Source organism: Oncorhynchus gorbuscha, unplaced genomic scaffold (assembly GCF_021184085.1).
Source record: "Oncorhynchus gorbuscha isolate QuinsamMale2020 ecotype Even-year unplaced genomic scaffold, OgorEven_v1.0 Un_scaffold_8:::fragment_2:::debris, whole genome shotgun sequence".
NCBI classification, from domain to species: Eukaryota; Metazoa; Chordata; class Actinopteri; order Salmoniformes; family Salmonidae; genus Oncorhynchus; species Oncorhynchus gorbuscha.
In genome coordinates, this window is record NW_025745587.1 from 217,157 (window position 1) to 236,697 (window position 19,541).

A 19,541-nucleotide genomic window follows, 5' to 3' on the forward strand; every position below is an offset into this window, starting at 1 on the left:
AAACATTTGTTATTTCCTCTCTTACATGGCCCCACATGAATATAGAATAGAATCCCTGCAATCCTAGAGTGACTAATAGGATTCAGGTATTGAGAATAGCTTCACCAAGGGCAACCTCAATGGTGGGATTTGAACCGAACACCTCAACACACTTAATCAAGCACTTGAGACCACTCGGCCTGACAACACGTTTGTTAAATGTCTCGATGGGATCGACACATGGCCTTGCCATGCTCTGCAAACTTTCATTGATTTCAATCTAGGGTTTACATACAGCAACTACAGTTTTTTAAATTAATTTGCCAATCCAAAATAAAGGATGAGGTGGCCGAGTGGTTAAGGCGATGGACTGCTAATCCATTGTGCTCTGCATGCATGGGTTTGAATCCCATCCTCATCGTGTAACAATTACATTTCTGTGCTTTATTTTGGCACTGGAAGATTTTGACTTTCACAAACACTGGTAAAATTGCTGACTGCCACAGCGAGAGCACAGGACTTGGTATCTGAGTGGTGAAGGCGATGAACTGCATGTGTGGATTATAACACTAACCTCTTCACAAAACATTTGTTATTTCCTCTCTTACATGGCCCAACATGAATATAGAATCCCTGCGCAATCCTAGAGTGACTAATAGGATTCAGGTTTTTGAGAATAGCTTCACCAAGGGCAACCTCAATGGTGGGATTTGAACCGACACCTCAACACACTTAATCAAGCACTTGAGACCACTCGGCCTGACAACACGTTTGTTAAATGTCTCGATGGGATCGACACATGGCCTTGCCAGTGCTCTACCAAACTTTCATTGATTTCAATCTAGGGTTTACATACAGCAACTACAGTTTTTTAAATTCATTTGCCAATTAAAAATAAAGGATGAGGTGGCAGAGTGGTTAAGGTGATGGACTGCTAATCCATTGTGCTTTGCATGCATGGGTTCGAATCCCATCCTCATCATGTAACAATTACATTTCTGTTCTTTATTTTGGCACTGGAAGATTTTGACTTTCACAAACACTGGTAAAATTGCTGACTGCCACAGCGAGAGCAGAGGACTTGGTATCTGAGTGGTTAAGGCGATGGACTGCTAATCCATTGTGCTCTGCATGCATGGGTTTGAATCCCATCCTCATCGTGTAACAATTACATTTCTGTGCTTTGTTTTGGCACTGGAAGATTTTGACTTTCACAAACACTGGTAAAATTGCTAATTGCCACAGCGAGAGCACAGGACTTGGTATCTGAGTGGTGAAGGCGATGAACTGCATGTGTGGATTAGAACACCAACCTCTTCACGAAACATTTGTTATTTCCACTCTTACATGGCCCCACATGAATATAGAATCCCTGCGCAATCCTAGAGTGACTAATAGGATTCAGGTATTGAGAATAGCTTCACCAAGGGCAACCTCAATGGTGGGATTTGAACCGACACCTCAACACACTTAATCAAGCACTTGAGACCACTCGGCCTGACAACACGTTTGTTAAATGTCTCGATGGGATCGACACATGGCCTTGCCATTGCTCTGCCGAACTTTCATTGATTTCAATCTAGGGTTTACATACAGCAACTACAGTTTTTTAAATTTATTTGCCAATTCAAAATAAATGATGAGGTGGCCGAGTGGTTAAGCCGATGGCTGCTAATCCATTGTGCTATGCATGCATGGGTTCGAATCCCATCTTCATCGTGTAACAATTACATTTCTGTGCTTTATTTTTGCACTGGAAGATTTTGACTTTCACAAACACTGGGAAAATTGCTGACTGCCACAGCGAGCACAGGACTTGGTATCTGAGTGGTTAAGGCGATGGACTGCTAATCCATTGTGCTCTGCATACATTGGGTTCGAATCCCATCCTCATCATGTAACAATTACATTTCTGTTCTTTATTTTGGCACTGGAAGATTTTGACTTTCACAAACACTGGGAAAATTGCTGACTGCCGCAGCGAGAACACAGGATTTGGTATCTTAGTGGTTAAGGAGATGGACTGCTAATCCATTGTGCTCTGCATGCATGGGTTCGAATCCCATCCTCATCGTGTAGCAATTAAATTTCTGTGCTTTATTTTGGCACTGGAAGATTTTGACTTTCACAACCACTGGTAAAATTGCTGACTGCCACAGCAAGAACACAGGATTTGGTATCTGAGTGGTTAAGGCGATGGACTGCTAATCCATTGTGCTCTGTATTCATGGGTTCGAATCCCATCCTCATTGTGTAGCAATTAAATTTCTGAGGTTTATTTTGGCACTGGAAGATTTTGACTTTCACAAACACTGGTAAAATTCCTGACTGCCACAGCGAGAGCACAGGACTTGGTATCTGAGTGGTGAAGGCGATGAACTGCATGTGTGGATTATAACACCAACCTCTTCACAAAACATTTGTTATTTCCTCTCTTACATGGCCCCACATGAATATAGAATCCCTGCGCAATCCTAGAGTGACTAATAGGATTCAGGTATTGAGAATAGCTTCACCAAGGGCAACCTCAATGGTGGGATTTGAACCGAACACCTCAACACACTTAATCAAGCACTTGAGACCACTCGGCCTGACAACACGTTTGTTAAATGTCTCGATGGGATCGACACATGGCCTTGCCAGTGCTCTACCAAACTTTCATTGATTTCAATCTAGGGTTTACATACAGCAACTACAGTTTTTTAAATTAATTTGCCAATCCAGAATAAAGGATGAGGTGGCCGAGTGGTTAAGGCGATGGACTGCTAATTCATTGTGCTCTGCATGCATGGGTTTGAATCCCATCCTCATTGTGTAACAATTACATTTCTGTGCTTTATTTTGGCACTGGAAGATTTTGACTTTCACAAACACTGGGAAAATTGCTGACTGCCGAGCGAGAGCACAGGACTTGTTATCTGAGTGGTTAAGGCGATGGACTGCTAATCCATTGTGCTCTGTATGCATGGGTTTGAATCCCATCCTCATCGTGTAACAATTACATTTCTGTGCTTTATTTTGTCACTGGAAGATTTTGACTTTCACAAACACTGGTAAAATTGCTGACTGCCACAGCGAGAGCACAGGACTTGGTATCTGAGTGGTGAAGGCGATGAACTGCATGTGTGGATTATAACACCAACCTCTTCACAAAACATTTGTTATTTCCTCTCTTACATGGCCCAACATGAATATAGAATCCCTGCGCAATCCTAGAGTGACTAATAGGATTCAGGTTTTTGAGAATAGCTTCACCAAGGGCAACCTCAATGGTGGGATTTGAACCGACACCTCAACACACTTAATCAAGCACTTGAGACCACTCGGCCTGACAACACGTTTGTTAAATGTCTCGATGGGATCGACACATGGCCTTGCCATTGCTCTGCCTAACTTTCATTGATTTCAATCTAGGGTTTACATACTGCACCTACAGTTTTTTAAACTCATTTGCCACTTCAAAATACAGGATGAGGTGGCCGAGTGGTTAAGGCGATGGACTGCTAATCCATTGTGCACTGCATGCATGGTTTTGAATCCCATCCTCATCGTGTAACAAGTAAAATGCTGTGCTTTATTTTGGCACTGGAAGATTTTGACTTTCACAAACCCTTGTAAAATTGCTGACTGCCACAGCGAGAGCACAGGACTTGGTATCTGAGTGGTGAAGGCGATGAACTGCATGTGTGGATTATAACACCAACCTCTTCACGAAACATTTGTTATTTCCACTCTTACATGGCCCCACATGAATATAGAATCCCTGCGCAATCCTAGAGTGACTAATAGGATTCAGGTATTGAAGAATAGTTTCACCAAGGGCAACCTCAATGGTGGGATTTGAACCGACACCTCAACACACTAAATCAAACACTTTTGAGACCACTCGGCCTGACAACACGTTTGTTAAATGTCTCGATGGGATCGACACATGGCCTTGCCATTGCTCTGCCTAACTTTCATTGATTTCAATCTAGGGTTTACATACAGCAACTACAGTTTTTTTAATTCATTTGCCACTTCAAAATACAGGATGAGGTGGCTGAATGGTTAAGGAGATGGACTGCTAATCCATTGTGCTCTGCATGCATGGGTTGGAATCCCATCCTCATTGTGTAACAATTAAATTTCTTTGCTTTATTTTGGCACTGGAAGATTTTGACTTTCACAAACACTGGTAAAATTGCTGACTGCCACAGCGAGAGCACAGGACTTGGTATCTGAGTGGTTAAGGAGATGGACTGCTAATCCATTGTGCTCTGCATGCATGGGTTCGAATCCCATCCTCATCGTGTAGCAATTAAATTTCTGTGCTTTATTTTGGCACTGGAAGATTTTGACTTTCACAACCACTGGTAAAATTGCTGACTGCCACAGCGAGAAAACAGGATTTGGTATCTGAGTGGTTAAGGCGATGGACTGCTAATCCATTGTGCTCTGTATGCATGGGTTCGAATCCCATCCTCATCGTGTAGCAATTAAATTTCTGTGCTTTATTTTGGCACTGGAAGATTTTGACTTTCACAAACACTGGTAAAATTCTGACTGCCACAGCGAGAGCACAGGACTTGGTATCTGAGTGGTGAAGGCGATGAACTGCATGTGTGGATTATAACACCAACCTCTTCACAAAACATTTGTTATTTCCTCTCTTACATGGCCCCACATGAATATAGAATCCCTGCGCAATCCTAGAGTGACTAATAGGATTCAGGTATTGAGAATAGCTTCACCAAGGGCAACCTCAATGGTGGGATTTGAACCGAACACCTCAACACACTTAATCAAGCACTTGAGACCACTCGGCCTGACAACACGTTTGTTAACTGTCTCGATGGGATCGACACATGGCCTTGCCAGTGCTCTGCCAAACTTTCATTGATTTCAATCTAGGGTTTACATACAGCAACTACAGTTTTTTTAATTAATTTGCCAATCCAAAATAAAGGATGAGGTGGCCGAGTGGTTAAGGCGATGGACTGCTAATTCATTGTGCTCTGCATGCATGGGTTTGAATCCCATCCTCATTGTGTAACAATTACGTTTCTGTGCTTTATTTTGGCACTGGAAGATTTTGACTTTCACAAACACTGGGAAAATTGCTGACTGCCACAGCGAGAGCACAGGACTTGGTATCTGAGTGGTGAAGGCGATGAACTGCATGTGTGGATTATAACACTAACCTCTTCACAAAACATTTGTTATTTCCTCTCTTACATGGCCCAACATGAATATAGAATCCCTGCGCAATCCTAGAGTGACTAATAGGATTCAGGTTTTGAGAATAGCTTCACCAAGGGCAACCTCAATGGTGGGATTTGAACCGACACCTCAACACACTTAATCAAGCACTTGAGACCACTCGGCCTGACAACACGTTTGTTAAATGTCTCGATGGGATCGACACATGGCCTTGCCATTGCTCTGCCGAACTTTCATTGATTTCAATCTAGGGTTTACATACAGCAACTACAGTTTTTAAATTCATTTGCCATTTCAAAATAAAGGATGAGGTGGCCGAGTGGTTAAGCCGATGGGCTGCTAATCCATTGTGCTATGCATGCATGGGTTCGAATCCCATCTTCATCGTGTAACAATTACATTTCTGTGCTTTATTTTTGCACTGGAAGATTTTGACTTTCACAAACACTGGGAAAATTGCTGACTGCCACAGCGTGAGCACAGGACTTGGTATCTGAGTGGTTAAGGCGATGGACTGCTAATCCATTGTGCTCTGCATGCATTGGTTCGAATCCCATCCTCATCGTGTAACAATTAAATTTCTGTGATTTATTTTGGCACTGGAAGATTTTGACTTTCACAAACACTGGGAAAATTGCTGACTGCCACAGGAAGAGCACAGGACTTGGTATCTGAGTGGTTAAGGCCATGGACTGCTAATCCATTGTGCTCTTCATGCATGGGTTAGAATCTCATTGTATAACAATTAAAATTCTGTGCTTTATTTTGGCACTGGAAGATTTTGACTTTCACAAACACTGGGAAAATTGCTGACTGTCACAGCGAGAGCACAGGACTTGGTATCTGAGTGGTGAAGGCGATGAACTGCATGTGTGGATTATAACACCAACCTCTTCACAAAACTTTTGTTATTTCCTCTCTTACATGGCCCCACATGAATATAGAATCCCTGCGCAATCCTAGAGTGACTAATAAGATTCAGGTATTGAGAATAGCTTCACCAAGGGCAACCTCAATGGTGGGATTTGAACCAACACCTCAACACACTTAATCAAGCACTTGCAACCACTCGGCCTGACAACACGTTTGTTAAACATCTCGATGGGATCGACACATGGCCTTGCCATTGCTCTGCCGAACTTTCATTGATTTCAACCTAGGGTTTAAATACAGCAACTGCAGTTTTTTAAATTAATTTGCCACTTCAAAATACAGGATGAGGTGGCCGAGTGGTTAAGGCGATGGACTGCTAATCCATTGTGATCTGCATGCATGTGTTCGAATCCCATCCTCATTGTGTAATAATTAAATTTCTGTGCTTTATTTTGGCACTGGAGATTTTGACTTTCACAAACACTGGTAAAATTGCTGACTGCCACAGCGAGAGCACAGGACTTGGTATCTGAGTGGTGAAGGGGATGAACTGCATGTGTGGATTATAACACCAACCTCTTCACAAACATTTGTTATTTCCTCTCTTACATGGCCCCACATGAATATAGAATCCCTGTGCAATCCTAGAGTGACTAATAAGGTTCAGGTATTGAGAATAGCTTCACCAAGGGCAACCTCAATGGTGGGATTTGAACTGAACACCTCAACACACTTAATCAAGCACTTGAGACCACTCAGCCTGACAACACGTTTGTTAAATGTCTCGATGGGATCGACACATGGCCTTGCCATTGCTCTGCCTAACTTTCATTGATTTCAATCAAGGGTTTACATACAGCAACAACAGTTTTTTAAAAGTCATTTGCCACTACCAAAATTCAGGATGAGGTGGCGGAGTGGTTAAGGTGATGGACTGCTAATCTGTTGTGCTCTGCATGCATGGGTTCGAATCCCATCTTCATCGTGTAACAATTACATTTCTTTGCTTTATTTTTGCACTGGAAGATTTTGACTTTCACAAACACTGGGAAAATTGCTGTCTGCCACAGCGCGAGCACAGGACTTGGTATCTGAGTGGTTAAGGCGATGGACTGCTAATCCATTGTGCTCTGCATGCATGTGTTCGAATCCCATCCTCATCGTGTAACAATTACATTTCTGTCCTTTATTTTGGCACTGGAAGATTTTGACTTTCACAAACACTGGGAAAATTGCTGACTGCCACAGGAAGAGCACAGGACTTGGTATCTGAGTGGTTAAGGCGATGGACTGCTAATTCATTGTGCTCTGCATGCATGGGTTCAAATCCCATCCTCATCATGTAACAATTAAATTTCTGTTCTTTTTTTTGGCACTGGAAGATTTTGACTTTCACAAACACTGGGAAAATTGCTGACTGCCACAGGAAGAGCACAGGACTTGGTATCTGAGTGGTTAAGGCCATGGACTGCTAATCCATTGTGCTCTGCATGCATGGGTTAGAATCTCATTGTATAACAATTAAAATTCTGTGCTTTATTTTGGCACTGGAAGATTTTGACTTTCACAAACACTGGGAAAATTGCTGACTGCCACAGCGAGAACACAGGACTTGGTATCTGAGTGGTGAAGGCGATGAACTGCATGTGTGGATTATAACACCAACCTCTTCACAAAACATTTGTTATTTCCTCTCTTACATGGCCCCACATGAATATAGAATCCCTGCGCAATCCTAGAGTGAGTAATAGGATTCAGGTATTGAGAATAGCTTCACCAAGGGCAACCTCAATGGTGGGATTTGAACCGAACACCTCAACACACTTAATCAAGCACTTGAGACCACTCGGCCTGACAACACGTTTGTTAAATGTCTCGATGGGATCGACACATGGCCTTGCCAGTGCTCTACCAAACTTCATTGATTTCAATCTAGGGTTTAAAACACGTTTGTTAAATGTCTCGATGGGATCGACACATGGCCTTGCCATTGCTCTGTCTAACTTTCATTGATTTCAATCTAGGGTTTACATACAGCAACTACAGTTTTTTAAATTCATTTGCCACTTCAAAAATACCGGATGAGGTGGCCGAGTGGTAAAGGCGATGGACTGCTAATCTATCGTGCTCTGCATTCATGTGTTAGAATCCCATCCTCATCGTGTAACAACTAAAATAGTGTGCCTTATTTTTGCACTGGAAGATTTTGACTTTCACAAACACTGGTAAAATTGCTGACTGCCACAGCGAGAGCACAGGACTTGGTATCTGAGTGGTGAAGGCGATGAACTGCATGTGTGGATTATAACACCAACCTCTTCACAAAACATTTGTTATTTCCTCTCTTACATGGCCCCACATGAATATAGAATCCCTGCGCAATCCTAGAGTGACTAATAGGATTCAGGTATTGAGAATAGCTTCACCAAGGGCAACCTCAATGGTGGGATTTGAACCGAACACCTCAACACACTTAATCAAGCACTTGAGACCACTCGGCCTGACAACACGTTTGTTAAATGTCTCGATGGGATCGACACATGGCCTTGCCATTGCTCTGCCTAACTTTCATTGATTTCAATCTAGGCTTTACATACAGCAACTACAGTTTTTTAAATTCATTTGCCACTTCAAAATACAGGATGAGGTGGCCGAGTGGTTAAGGCGATGGACTGCTAATCCATTGTGCTCTGCATGCATGGGTTCGAATCCCATCCTCATCGTGTAACAATTACATTTTTGTGCTTTATTTTGGCACTGGAAGATTTTGACTTTGACAAACACTGGTAAAATTGCTGACTGCCACAGCGAGAGCACAGGACTTGGTATCTGAGTGGTTAAGGCGATGGACTGCTAATCCATTGTGCTCTGCATGCATGGGTTAGAATCTCATTGAATAACAATTAAAATTCTGTGCTTTCACAAACACTGGGAAAATTGCTGACTGCCACAGCGAGAGCACAGGACTTGGTATCTGAGTGGTTAAGGCGATGGACTGCTAATCCATTGTGCTCTGCATGCATGGGTTAGAATCCCATCCTCATCGTGTAACAATTAAATTTCTGTGCTTTATTTTGGCACTGGAAGATTTTGACTTTCACAAACACTGGTAAAATTGCTGACTGCCACAGCGAGAGCACAGGACTTGGTATCTGAGTGGTGAAGGCGATGAACTGCATGTGTGGATTATAACACCAACCTCTTCACAAAACATTTGTTATTTCCTCTCTTACATGGCCCCACATGAATATAGAATCCCTGCGCAATCCTAGAGTGACTAATAAGATTCAGGTTTTGAAGAATAGCTTCACCAAGGGCAACCTCAATGGTGGGATTTGAACCGAACACCTCAACACACTTAATCAAGCACTTGAGACCACTCGGCCTGACAACACGTTTGTTAAATGTCTCGATGGGATCGACACATGGCCTTGCCAGTGCTCTACCAAACTTCATTGATTTCAATCTAGGGTTTACAACACGTTTGTTAAATGTCTCGATGGGATCGACACATGGCCTTGCCATTGCTCTGCCTAACTTTCATTGATTTCAATCAAGGGTTTACATACAGCAACTACAGTTTTTTGAAAGTCATTTGCCACTACCAAAATTCAGGATGAGGTGGCCGAGTGGTTAGTGGTTAAGGCATGATGGACTGCTAATCCATTGTGCTCTGCATGCATGGGTTCGAGTCCCATCCTCATCGTGTAACAATTACATTTCTGTGCTTTATTTTGGCACTGGAAGATTTTGACTTTCACAAACACTGGGAAAATTGCTGACTGCCACAGCGAGAGCACAGGACTTGGTATCTGAGTGGTGAAGGCGATGAACTGCATGTGTGGATTATAACACCAACCTCTTCACAAAACATTTGTTATTTCCTCTCTTACATGGACCCACATGAATATAGAATCCCTGCGCAATCCTAGAGTGACTAATAGGATTCAGGTATTGAGAATAACTTCACCAAGGGCAACCTCAATGGTGGGATTTGAACCGAACACCTCAACACACTTAATCAAGCACTTGAGACCACTCGGCCTGACAACACGTTTTTTAAATGTCTCGATGGGATCGACACATGGCCTTGCCATTGCTCTGCATAACTTTCATTGATTTCAATCAAGGGTTTACATACAGCAACTACAGTTTTTTAGGATAATTTGCCATTTCCAAAATACAGGATGAGGTGGCCGAGTGGTTAAGGCGATGGACTGCTAATCCATTGTGCTCTGCATGCATGGGTTTGAATCCCATCCTCATCGTGTACCAATTAAATTTCTTTGCTTTATTTTGGCACTAAAAGATTTTGACTTTCACAAACACTGGTAAAATTGCTGACTGCCACAGCGAGAGCACAGGACTTGGTATCTGAGTGGTGAAGGATATGAACTGCATGTGTGGATTATAACACCAACCTTTTCACAAAACATTTGTTATTTCCTCTCTTACATGGCCCCACATGAATATAGAATCCCTGCGCAATCCTAGAGTGACTAATAGGATTCAGGTATTGAGAATAGCTTCACCAAGGGCAACCTCAATGGTGGGATTTGAACCGAACACCTCAACACACTTAATCAAGCACTTGTTGAGACCACTCGGCCTGACAACACGTTTGTTAAATGTCTCGATGGGATCGACACATGGCCTTGCCATTGCTCTGCCTAACTTTCATTGATTTCAATCTAGGCTTTACATACAGCAACTACAGTTTTTTAAATTCATTTGCCACTTCAAAATACAGGATGAGGTGGCCGAGTGGTTAAGGCGATGGACTGCTAATCCATTGTGCTCTGCATGCATGGGTTCGAATCCCATCCTCATCGTGTAACAATTACATTTTTGTGCTTTATTTTGGCACTGGAAGATTTTGACTTTCACAAACACTGGGAAAATTGCTGACTGCCACAGCGCGAGCAAAGGACTTGGTATCTGAGTGGTTAAGGCGATGGACTGCTAATCCATTGTGCTCTGCATGCATGGGTTCGAATCCCATCCTCATCGTGTAACAATTAAATTTCTGTGCTTTATTTTGGCACTGGAAGATTTTGACTTTCACAAACACTGGGAAAATTGCTGACTGCCACAGCGAGAGCACAGGACTTGGTATCTGAGTGGTTAAGGCGATGGACTGCTAATCCATTGTGCTCTGCATGCATGGGTTAGAATCCCATCCTCATCTTGTAACAAGTAAAATTCTGTGCTTTTTTTGGCACTGGAAGATTTTGACTTTCACAAACACTGGGAAAATTGCTGACTGCCACAGCGAGAGCACAGGACTTGGTATCTGAGTGGTTAACTGCATGTCTCGTGGATAACACCGACCTCTTCTGCTAATCCATTGTGCTCTGCATGCATGGGTTAGAATCCCATCCTCATCGTGTAACAATTAAATTTCTGTGCTTTATTTTGGCACTGGAAGATTTTGACTTTCACAAACACTGGGAAAATTGCTGACTGCCACAGCGAGAGCACAGGACTTGGTATCTGAGTGGTTAAGGCGATGGACTGCTAATCCATTTTTTTGATTAATTTGCCAATTCAAAAAAAAGGATGAGGTGGCCGAGTGCTGCTAATCCATTGTGCTCTGCATGCATGGGTTAGAATCCCATCCTCATCTTGTAACAAGTAAAATTCTGTGCTTTTTTTGGCACTGGAAGATTTTGACTTTCACAAACACTGGTAAAATTGCTGACTGCCACAGCGAGAGCACAGGACTTGGTATCTGAGTGGTGAAGGCGATGAACTGCATGTGTGGATTATAACACCAACCTCTTCACAAAACATTTGTTATTTCCTCTCTTACATGGCCCCACATGAATATAGAATCCCTGCGCAATCCTAGAGTGACTAATAGGATTCAGGTATTGAGAATAGCTTCACCAAGGGCAACCTCAAAGGTGGGATTTGAACCGAACACCTCAACACACTTAATCAAGCACTTGAGACCACTCGGCCTGACAACACGTTTGTTAAATGTCTCGATGGGATCGACACATGGCCTTGCCATTGCTCTGCCAAACTTTCATTGATTTCAATCTAGGGTTTACATACAGCAACTACAGTTTTTAAATAATTTGCCACTTCAAAATACAGGATGAGGTGGCCGAGTGGTTAAGGCGATGGACTGCTAATCCATTGTGCTCTGCATGCATGGGTTCAATCCCATCCTCATCGTGTAACAATTAAATTTCTGTGCTTTATTTTGGCACTGGAAGATTTTGACTTTCACAAACACTGGTAAAATTGCTGACTGCCACAGCGAGAGCACAGGACTTGGTATCTGAGTGGTTAAGGCGATGGACTGCTAATCCATTGTGCTCTGCATGCATGGGTTAGAATCCCATCCTCATCGTGTAACAATTAAAATTCTGTGCTTTATTTTGGCACTGGAAGATTTTGACTTTCACAAACACTGGTAAAATTGCTGACTGCCACAGCGAGAGCACAGGACTTGGTATCTGAGTGGTGAAGGCGATGAACTGCATGTGTGGATTATAACACCAACCTCTTCACAAAACATTTGTTATTTCCTCTCTTACATGGCCCCACATGAATATAGAATCCCTGCGCAATCCTAGAGTGACTAATAAGATTCAGGTATTGAGAATAGCTTCACCAAGGGCAACCTCAATGGTGGGATTTGAACCGACACCTCAACACACTTAATCAAGCACTTGAGACCACTCGGCCTGACAACACGTTTGTTAAATGTCTCGATGGGATCGACACATGGCCTTGCCATTGCTCTGCCTAACTTTCATTGATTTCAATCTAGGGTTTACAACACGTTTGTTAAATGTCTCGATGGGATCGACACATGGCCTTGCCATTGCTCTGCCTAACTTTCATTGATTTCAATCAAGGGTTTTACATACAGCAACTACAGTTTTTGAAAGTCATTTGCCACTACCAAAATTCAGGATGAGGTGGCCGAGTGGTTAAGGCGATGGACTGCTAATCCATTGTGCTCTGCATGCATGGGTTCGAATCCCATCCTCATCGTGTAACAATTACATTTCTGTGCTTTATTTTGGCACTGGAAGATTTTGACTTTCACAAACACTGGTAAAATTGCTGACTGCCACAGCGAGAGCACAGGACTTGGTATCTGAGTGGTGAAGGCGATGAACTGCATGTGTGGATTATAACACCAACCTCTTCACAAAACATTTGTTATTTCCTCTCTTACATGGCCCCACATGAATATTGAATCCCTGCGCAATCCTAGAGTGACTAATAGGATTCAGGTATTGAGAATAGCTTCACCAAAGGCAACCTCAATGGTGGGATTTGAACCGAACACCTCAACACACTTAATCAAGCACTTGAGACCACTCGGCCTGACAACACGTTTGTTAAATGTCTCGATGGGATCGACACATGGCCTTGCCATTGCTCTGCCTAACTTTCATTGATTTCAATCAAGGGTTTACATACAGCAACTACAGTTTTTTGAAAGTCATTTGCCACTACCAAAATTCAGGATGAGGTGGCCGAGTGGTTAAGGCGATGGACTGCTAATCCATTGTGCTCTGCATGCATGGGTTCGAATCCCATCCTCATCGTGTAACAATTACATTTCTGTGCTTTATTTTGGCACTGGAAGATTTTGACTTTCACAAACACTGGTAAAATTGCTGACTGCCACAGCGAGAGCACAGGACTTGGTATCTGAGTGGTTAAGGCGATGGACTGCTAATCCATTGTGCTCTGCATGCATGGGTTCGAATCCCATCCTCATTGTATAACAATTAAAATTCTGTGCTTTATTTTGGCACTGGAAGATTTTGACTTTCACAAACACTGGTAAAATTGCTGACTGCCACAGCGAGAGCACAGGACTTGGTATCCGAGTGGTAAAGGCGATGAACTGCATGTGTGGATTATAACACCAACCTCTTCACAAAACATTTGTTATTTCCTCTCTTACATGGCCCCACATGAATATAGAATCCCTGCGCAATCCTAGAGTGACTAATAAGATTCAGGTATTGAAGAATAGCTTCACCAAGGGTAACCTCAATGGTGGGATTTGAACCGACACCTCAACACACTTAATCAAGCACTTGAGACCACTCGGCCTGACAACACGTTTGTTAAATGTCTCGATGGGATCGACACATGGCCTTGCCAGTGCTCTACCAAACTTCATTGATTTCAATCTAGGGTTTACAACACGTTTGTTAAATGTCTCGATGGGATCGACACATGGCCTTGCCATTGCTCTGCCTAACTTTCATTGATTTCAATCAAGGGTTTTACATACAGCAACTACAGTTTTTTGAAAGTCATTTGCCACTACTAAAATCAGGATGAGGTGGCCGAGTGGTTAAGGCGATGGACTGCTAATCCATTGTGCTCTGCATGCATGGGTTCGAATCCCATCCTCATCGTGTAACAATCACATTTCTGTGCTTTATTTTGGCACTGGAAGATTTTGACTTTCACAAACACTGGTAAAATTGCTGACTGCCACAGCGAGAGCACAGGACTTGGTATCTGAGTGGTGAAGGCGATGAACTGCATGTGTGGATTATAACACCAACCTCTTCACAAAACTTTTGTTATTTCCTCTCTTACATGGCCCCACATGAATATTGAATCCCTGCGCAATCCTAGAGTGACTAATAGGATTCAGGTATTGAGAATTAGCTTCACCAAGGGCAACCTCAATGGTGGGATTTGAACCGACACCTCAACACACTTAATCAAGCACTTGAGACCACTCGGCCTGACAACACGTTTGTTAAATGTCTCGATGGGATCGACACATGGCCTTGCCATTGCTCTGCCTAACTTTCATTGATTTCAATCTAGGGTTTACATACAGCAACTACAGTTTTTTGAAAGTCATTTGCCACTACCAAAATTCAGGATGAGGTGGCCGAGTGGTTAAGGCGATGGACTGCTAATCCATTGTGCTCTGCATGCATGGGTTCGAATCCCATCCTCATCGTGTAACAATTACATTTCTGTGCTTTATTTTGGCACTGGAAGATTTTGACTTTCACAAACACTGGTAAAATTGCTGACTGCCACAGCGAGAGCACAGGACTTGGTATCTGAGTGGTGAAGGCGATGAACTGCATGTGTGGATTATAACACCAACCTCTTCACAAAACATTTGTTATTTCCTCTCTTACATGGCCCCACATGAATATAGAATCCCTGCGCAATCCTAGAGTGACTAATAAGATTCAGGTATTGAAGAATAGCTTCACCAAGGGCAACCTCAATGGTGGGATTTGAACCGACACCTCAACACACTTAATCAAGCACTTGAGACCACTCGGCCTGACAACACGTTTGTTAAATGTCTCGATGGGATCGACACATGGCCTTGCCAGTGCTCTACCAAACTTTCATTGATTTCAATCTAGGGTTTACAACACGTTTGTTAAATGTCTCGATGGGATCGACACATGGCCTTGCCATTGCTCTGCCTAACTTTCATTGATTTCAATCAAGGGTTTTACATACAGCAACTACAGTTTTTTGAAAGTCATTTGCCACTACCAAAATTCAGGATGAGGTGGCCGAGTGGTTAAGGCGATGGACTGCTAATCCATTGTGCTCTGCATGCATGGGTTTGAGTCCCATCCTCATCGTGTAACAATTACATTTCTGTGCTTTATTTTGGCACTGGAAGATTTTGACTTTCACAAACACTGGGAAAATTGCTGACTGCCACAGCGAGAGCACAGGACTTGGTATCTGAGTGGTGAAGGCGATGAACTGCATGTGTGGATTATAACACCAACCTCTTCACGAAACATTTGTTATTTCCTCTCTTACATGGCCCCACATGAATATAGAATCCCTGCGCAATCCTAAAGTGACTAGTAAGATTCAGGTATTGAAGAATAGCTTCACCAAGGGCAACCTCAATGGTGGGATTTGAACCGACACTCAACACACTTAATCAAGCACTTGAGACCACTCACAACACGTTTGTTAAATGTCTCGATGGGATCGAAATGGCCTTGCCATTGCTCTGCCAACTTTCATTGATTTCAATCAAGGGTTTACATACAGCAACTACAGTTTTTTGAAAGTCATTTGCCACTACCAAAATTCAGGATGAGGTGGCCGAGTGGTTAAGGCGATGGACTGCTAATCCATTGTGCTCTGCATGCATGGGTTCGAATCCCATCCTCATCTGTGTAACAATTACATTTCTGTGCTTTATTTTGGCACTGGAAGATTTTGACTTTCACAAACACTGGGAAAATTGCTGACTGCCACAGCGAGAGCACAGGACTTGGTATCTGAGTGGTAAAGGCGATGAACTGCATGTGTGGATTATAACACCAACCTCTTCACAAAACATTTGTTATTTCCTCTCTTACATGGCCCCACATGAATATAGAATCCCTGCGCAATCCTAGAGTGACTAATAAGATTCAGGTATTGAAGAATAGCTTCACCAAGGGTAACCTCAATGGTGGGATTTGAACCGACACCTCAACACACTTAATCAAGCACTTGAGACCACTCGGCCTGACAACACGTTTGTTAAATGTCTCGATGGGATCGACACATGGCCTTGCCAGTGCTCTACCAAACTTCATTGATTTCAATCTAGGGTTTACAACACGTTTGTTAAATGTCTCGATGGGATCGACACATGGCCTTGCCATTGCTCTGCCTAACTTTCATTGATTTCAATCAAGGGTTTTACATACAGCAACTACAGTTTTTTGAAAGTCATTTGCCACTACCAAAATTCAGGATGAGGTGGCCGAGTGGTTAAGGCGATGGACTGCTAATCCATTGTGCTCTGCATGCATGGGTTCGAATCCCATCCTCATCGTGTAACAATTACATTTCTGTGCTTTATTTTGGCACTGGAAGATTTTGACTTTCACAAACACTGGGAAAATTGCTGACTGCCACAGCGAGAGCACAGGACTTGGTATCTGAGTGGTGAAGGCGATGAACTGCATGTGTGGATTATAACACCAACCTCTTCACAAAACATTTGTTATTTCCTCTCTTACATGGCCCCACATGAATATTGAATCCCTGCGCAATCCTAGAGTGACTAATAGGATTCAGGTATTGAGAATAGCTTCACCAAGGGCAACCTCAATGGTGGGATTTGAACCGACACCTCAACACACTTAATCAAGCACTTGAGACCACTCGGCCTGACAACACGTTTGTTAAATGTCTCGATGGGATCGACACATGGCCTTGCCATTGCTCTGCCTAACTTTCATTGATTTCAATCTAGGGTTTACATACAGCAACTTCAGTTTTTTGAAGTCATTTGCCACTACCAAAATTCAGGATGAGGTGGCCGAGTGGTTAAGGCGATGGACTGCTAATCCATTGTGCTCTGCATGCATGGGTTCAAGTCCCATCCTCATCGTGTAACAATTACATTTCTGTGCTTTATTTTGGCACTGGAAGATTTTGACTTTCACAAACACTGGTAAAATTGCTGACTGCCACAGCGAGAGCACAGGACTTGGTATCTGAGTGGTGAAGGCGATGAACTGCATGTGTGGATTATAACACCAACCTTTCACAAAACATTTGTTATTTCCTCTCTTACATGGCCCCACATGAATATAGAATCCCTGCCAATCCTAGAGTGACTAGTAAAGATTCAGGTATTGAAGAATAGCTTCACCAAGGGCAACCTCAATGGTGGGATTTGAACCAACACCTCAACACACTTAATCAAGCACTTGAGACCACTCGGCCTGACAACACGTTTGTTAAATGCCTCGATGGGATCGACACATGGCCTTGCCATTCTACCAAACTTTCATTGCTCTGCAGAACTTTCATTGATTTCAATCTAGGGTTTACATACAGGAACTACAGTTTTTGAAAGTCATTTGCCACTACAAAATTCAGGATGAGGTGGCTGAGTGGTTAAGGCGATGGACTGCTAATCCATTGTGCTCTGCATGCATGGGTTCGAATCCCATCCTCATCGTGTAACAATTACATTTCTGTGCTTTATTTTGGCACTGGAAGATTTTGACTTTCACAAACACTGGTAAAATTGCTGACTGCCACAGGGAGAGCACAGGACTTGGTATCTGAGTGGTGAAGGCGATGAACTGCATGTGTGGATTATAACACCAACCTCTTCACAAAACATTTGTTATTTCCTCTCTTACATGGCCCCACATGAATATTGAATCCCTGCGCAATCCTAGAGTGACTAGTAGGATTCAGGTATTGAGAATAGCTTCACCAAGGGCAACCTCAATGGTGGGATTTGAACCGAACACCTCAACACACTTAATCAAGCACTTGAGACCACTCGGCCTGACAACACGTTTGTTAAATGTCTCGATGGGATCGACACATGGCCTTGCCAGTGCTCTACCAAACTTCATTGATTTCAATCTAGGGTTTACAACACGTTTGTTAAATGTCTCGATGGGATCGACACATGGCCTTGCCATTGCTCTGCCTAACTTTCATTGATTTCAATCAAGGGTTTTACATACAGCAACTACAGTTTTTTGAAAGTCATTTGCCACTACCAAAATTCAGGATGGGGTGGCAGAGTGGTTAAGGTGATGGACTGCTAATCCATTGTGCTCTGCATGCATGGGTTCGAATCCCATCCTCATCGTGTAACAATTAAATTTCTGTGCTTTATTTTGGCACTGGAAGATTTTGACTTTCACAAACACTGGGAAAATTGCTGACTGCCACAGCGAGAGCACAGGACTTGGTATCTGAGTGGTTAAGGCGATGGACTGCTAATCCATTGTGCTCTGCATGCATGGGTTAGAATCTCATTGTATAACAATTAAAATTCTGTGCTTTATTTTGGCACTGGAAGATTTTGACTTTCACAAACACTGGTAAAATTGCTGACTGCCACAGGAGAGCACAGGACTTGGTATCTGAGTGGTGAAGGCGATGAACTGCATGTGTGGATTATAACACCAACCTCTTCACAAAACATTTGTTATTTCCTCTCTTACATGGCCCCACATGAATATTGAATCCCTGCGCAATCCTAGAGTGACTAATAGGATTCAGGTATTGAGAATAGCTTCACCAAAGGCAACCTCAATGGTGGGATTTGAACCGACACCTCAACACACTTAATCAAGCACTTGAGACCACTCGGCCTGACAACACGTTTGTTAAATGTCTCGATGGGATCGACACATGGCCTTGACAGTGCTCTACCAAACTTCATTGATTTCAATCTAGGGTTTACAACACGTTTGTTAAATGTCTCGATGGGATCGACACATGGCCTTGCCATTGCTCTGCCTAACTTTCATTGATTTCAATCAAGGGTTTACATACAGCAACTACAGTTTTTTTAAAAGTCATTTGCCACTAAAAATTCAGGATGAGGTGGCCGAGTGGTTAAGGCGATGGACTGCTAATCCATTGTGCTCTGCATGCATGGGTTCAAATCCCATCCTCATCGTGTAACAATTACATTTCTGTGCTTTATTTTGGCACTGGAAGATTTTGACTTTCACAAA

The 19,541-nt window shown here is 42.9% G+C and overlaps 14 non-coding genes across 14 annotated transcripts; all 14 read left to right on the plus strand.

The window, feature by feature from the left end:
- Positions 1–318: 318 nt before the first annotated feature.
- trnas-gcu lies at positions 319–400 on the plus strand. Its single transcript has one exon. It is a non-coding gene; the product is annotated as a tRNA-Ser (tRNA).
- Positions 401–8,695: 8,295 nt separating this feature from the next.
- On the plus strand, positions 8,696–8,777 carry trnas-gcu. The gene has a single exon. It is a non-coding gene; the product is annotated as a tRNA-Ser (tRNA).
- A 1,463-nt stretch (positions 8,778–10,240) lies between these two features.
- trnas-gcu lies at positions 10,241–10,322 on the plus strand. The gene has a single exon. It is a non-coding gene; the product is annotated as a tRNA-Ser (tRNA).
- A 482-nt stretch (positions 10,323–10,804) lies between these two features.
- Positions 10,805–10,886, plus strand: trnas-gcu. The gene has a single exon. It is a non-coding gene; the product is annotated as a tRNA-Ser (tRNA).
- A 2,097-nt stretch (positions 10,887–12,983) lies between these two features.
- On the plus strand, positions 12,984–13,065 carry trnas-gcu. Its single transcript has one exon. It is a non-coding gene; the product is annotated as a tRNA-Ser (tRNA).
- A 481-nt stretch (positions 13,066–13,546) lies between these two features.
- Positions 13,547–13,628, plus strand: trnas-gcu. The gene has a single exon. It is a non-coding gene; the product is annotated as a tRNA-Ser (tRNA).
- A 746-nt stretch (positions 13,629–14,374) lies between these two features.
- trnas-gcu lies at positions 14,375–14,456 on the plus strand. The gene has a single exon. It is a non-coding gene; the product is annotated as a tRNA-Ser (tRNA).
- A 481-nt stretch (positions 14,457–14,937) lies between these two features.
- On the plus strand, positions 14,938–15,019 carry trnas-gcu. The gene has a single exon. It is a non-coding gene; the product is annotated as a tRNA-Ser (tRNA).
- A 570-nt stretch (positions 15,020–15,589) lies between these two features.
- trnas-gcu lies at positions 15,590–15,671 on the plus strand. The gene has a single exon. It is a non-coding gene; the product is annotated as a tRNA-Ser (tRNA).
- Positions 15,672–16,142: 471 nt separating this feature from the next.
- On the plus strand, positions 16,143–16,224 carry trnas-gcu. Its single transcript has one exon. It is a non-coding gene; the product is annotated as a tRNA-Ser (tRNA).
- A 570-nt stretch (positions 16,225–16,794) lies between these two features.
- On the plus strand, positions 16,795–16,876 carry trnas-gcu. The gene has a single exon. It is a non-coding gene; the product is annotated as a tRNA-Ser (tRNA).
- A 479-nt stretch (positions 16,877–17,355) lies between these two features.
- On the plus strand, positions 17,356–17,437 carry trnas-gcu. Its single transcript has one exon. It is a non-coding gene; the product is annotated as a tRNA-Ser (tRNA).
- A 494-nt stretch (positions 17,438–17,931) lies between these two features.
- Positions 17,932–18,013, plus strand: trnas-gcu. The gene has a single exon. It is a non-coding gene; the product is annotated as a tRNA-Ser (tRNA).
- A 1,388-nt stretch (positions 18,014–19,401) lies between these two features.
- On the plus strand, positions 19,402–19,483 carry trnas-gcu. Its single transcript has one exon. It is a non-coding gene; the product is annotated as a tRNA-Ser (tRNA).
- Positions 19,484–19,541: the final 58 nt, after the last annotated feature.